Here is a 3,841-nt window from a genome sequence, read left to right on the forward strand (position 1 = left end):
AAAAGAAAACATGGGCAAAGTAAGCAAACTCTCCAAAAATACTATTACCAAAGCAAAAATTATGCAGAAAAGAAAGATTACCTCCTTCAACAAATGGATAATTGAGATAGTCCAGTCGGGGGCAATTGAATCGGCCTTGATAAACATATAAGTTTGAGCCCACCTTTATCATCCCCCAATCAAAATTGGTGATCGGGTGAGCCATCTTTGACCGACCAAAATTGAACCTCCCGGAGAATGACTCTTCAGATGATAAACATTCTTAAAATCATCCAGAGTAATAACCAACTTATGCTTAGAACATAAATGCTCAATAGAATGGACAATCTTCCAAACCATTGGCATGAGTTGAAACGGAGGAACCCTAATAGCCCTAACCACCTCAAATTATAAAAGGAGAAAGGGGAAGTTGACCACCACCCCGAAAGCCCACTCAAAAATACAAACCAACCCGGCTACTCCAATTAGCCCTGATAGGACCATTCTCAGGAATCCAAACCTCAACCCCATGAGGAATGAGACCCCTGCCCTTGATATAATGCTCAAAAGCAGGTTTCAGTTGATTAGCCTCATGGAAAGAGACTGCTAAAGCCTTATTAGGAGAATACTCAACCCCCTTATAAGACATGGACAGAATCTCGGAGGAGGAACAACCTCCACCACGTCATCCTCGGGGAATGACTTCGGGGACCCCCTCAACCTCATTGAAGCCATTTCAACTTCAACGGAACTTTTTCAACCTCGGCAGAGGCTTTTGAAGTCTTTTCCTTCTCCCGCCACCATATATTATTTTTTTCTAAAAGATGAAATTTTGCAAAGGAAGAATTTTTTAGAAAGAGAAAGAAGAAAGTTAGAGATTGGAATGTGAAGACATACACGAAACAAACAAGATATTTATAGCCGCAAAAACCATAACGGCTAGGAAAGCAAGTGGTTAAGATCAATCATGACTCTCCTAGGGTTTTGTGAACCTACCCTATTTATGGCAAGTAACCGTTACAAGAAGTTGAAGCAAACTCAAATTCTGAATCCGATAGAAAGTCCCCGCACAAATCACTTGCTCAATCTTTAAATTTTTATCTCCTCATTCCTGGCCAGACCCATTAAAGGAATAAGAAGATAAGGGGCAATTGTTGGGCCCTAAATTATCCCCGCCTAACCCGATATAGGCCAGGCAACAGCCAAAGACAACTTCCAGGCTCTAGAGATCTAAAACCAGGCATTACTCCAAGATTGACAGCACTAAGCGAGTTGATTAAAGACAAAGCGAGAAATAACCAAAGAACTTTAAAAGATAAAGCACCAGGCCATTGCAGGCAACAAACAAGCAGTCTCATATGTTCCCTACAAAAAGGAAGACCAATTCCGGAAGGCAAAAATATAGGGAGCAATCAAAGCAACGGCTAAGAAAGAAGCAACCATCTCCTCCGGTAAATAGGGACATTCCCTATTTACCAGGAAAACCTAAACGGCACAAAGGGATTGAAAGCAACCACCTATAAATAGAAAGTGGGGGAAGACAAGAAGGATTATCTGAGATACCATCACTTTTACTCATATACTTTGTATTCTTAAGCAATATATTCGCTCTCACGCCCGATACAACAATACTCAAAAAATATCCAAAATCATAGTAACAATCACTCCTGGCTTGGTGCCCGTGGTTTTTTCCCTTATTCCCAGGGTTTTTCCACGTATAAAATCCTTGTGTCATTATTTATTAGTCTGTTTTACATTTAATTACACCAATCGTGCAAGTTATTCGAGTTAGATCACCCTACATATAAATCCCTGGCAGACGCTCTAGATCACGTAAAAATCCCGCTAAAACAAGTAAGCAAATGAACCGTCCGAGGCTCCCGGCAAAAATGCGGCTCCCAGCTTATCAAACCTAGCATTCATGGCTTCCAGCTGAGCCACAACTTGCTTATCGACTGCATGAACTGTTCTAATACCATCCCTCGGGTTTCCATACTCAGCACAGTGGGTCGCCATCTCTTCAATAAGAGCCCATCCCTTATCATCGTCGGTGTTCTTTTGAAATCTTCCGTTGGATGATGCATCAAGTATGGCTATGTGATCATCGTATAGCCCATTGTAGAACTGATTGGACAAGAACCACGGATCAAAACCATGGTGAGGAATAGACCTCACCAATCTCTTGAAACGGCACCAAGCTTCATAGAAAGTTTCATCGGTGCCTGTTTGAAACTTGTAATTTTTGCCCTCAGCTGATTAGTGTGCTGCGGAGGGAAGTATCTCTTATAAAAAGCAAGAGCAAGGGTCTCCCAGTCTGTGACCCCCGGGGCCGTGCGGTCCAAATCAGTCAGCCATTCCCTGGCTGAGTCAGTCAAAGAAAAAGGAAACAGAACCTCCTTAATCTTGTCTTGAGTTACGCCCTTTGTGGCGGGGATAGTAGAACAGTAGTCCGTAAAGACCTCCATATGCTTCCTCGGGTCTTCACCTGCCACACCTCTAAAGAGATTTCTCTCCACCAGATTGATATAGGAAGGACGGATGTCAAATGTATTCCCATCCTTGGTCTGGAGATTGAAACCCTTTGGAATTGATGATGCTTTTGGCTCCGAATGACTAGCAATATTCGGCATCTTTACTGGTTGATTTACATAACTGAAAGTGTCTTCTTCAAAAGATATATTTTCTGTAAAAAGGAAATGCTGAAGTTTGGGTTCGAAAGTACTCAAGTATTCCTTTTGTGATTCTCTTTGCGGAAACGGCTCGAATCACCAAACTAACTCAAACCTGTCTGGCCTGGGCATACACAACACTGAAAGAAAATAAATAAGAACTGCCTCAAGGAATAAAAATTCCCTGAGACGGATAAAAAAAAAGAAACAAAGACATATAGGGCAATTGCCTCCCCGGCAACGGCGCCAAAATTTGACAGGGCTGTCGTGTACCTATCGAAAATAACTAACTAAACTAACTATATAGCTAGGGAAGTCAGGTCGATCTCCTCAGGGAGGCAAGATATCTGTAAGATTCCGTCTATTTGGTCACAAATGGGGTGGTTTGTAATTTGATTTCCTAAACTAAAAGCTTTAAGGCAAGAGAAATAAGGAAAGAGCAATTAAGGCAGAAAATAGAAATAAACTATCAATAGAGAGGAGACATGTCAGGATTTCGGTTCACTACGGTAGTCCAGTGACTCAACTATAAACAACTTAGATAAATTACTGCGAGACGGATATAAAAAGGTCCTTTCGGTCCACTTTCTACCCTAGACTCCCACTAACTTAACTTCCGTCCTCGTCAGGGTAGTCTACTGTTCATAGCAGGTCTATTTAGTCCAATCTTCCGGTCCAGGATTAAATTTAACCAGATTAAAAAGGTAACTCAGAAGCGTGCACTCAACTAAGTCGGTAAATATAGTTATATTGCTATGGAGACAGAGTCTCACAAATAATTCATCTAACCTATTCACTACATCGTCACATTTCTACCGTAGATTCCCTAATCCTAACATGAAACAGATTAGCTACTCATGCTATCAGTATCGTCAAAACTAATAACGATGAATAAACTAATATTAAACATGATGAGACAATAATAAAATTGCATAAAAGGTAATTAGGGCAGAAAATTAAATGAAGTAAAACAAACAATTAAAATAAATGAAAGAGAGATTAATATTAAAAAGGGGGAAAGAGATTACAATCGCAAGAATCCGGCGTAAAGAACAAACAAATCCGAGTGAGAAAATCCGAAAGCAAAAGTTATAATGGAAGTAAGAAAAGTAACGCAGTCTTTTACTATGAAGATGAATGATAAGATAAAACTTGGATAATGAATAGAAAAATGATTCAATCCTAATGACCTA

At 40.3% G+C, this 3,841-nt stretch overlaps 1 non-coding gene across 1 annotated transcript; it reads left to right on the forward strand.

The window, feature by feature from the left end:
- The first annotated feature begins 2,128 nt into the window (after positions 1 to 2,128).
- LOC141593295 (small nucleolar RNA R71) lies at positions 2,129 to 2,233 on the forward strand. The gene has a single exon (XR_012521390.1). It is a non-coding gene; the product is annotated as a small nucleolar RNA R71 (small nucleolar RNA).
- Positions 2,234 to 3,841: the final 1,608 nt, after the last annotated feature.

This window comes from Silene latifolia, chromosome 7 (assembly GCF_048544455.1).
Source record: "Silene latifolia isolate original U9 population chromosome 7, ASM4854445v1, whole genome shotgun sequence".
Taxonomy (NCBI): Eukaryota; Viridiplantae; Streptophyta; class Magnoliopsida; order Caryophyllales; family Caryophyllaceae; genus Silene; species Silene latifolia.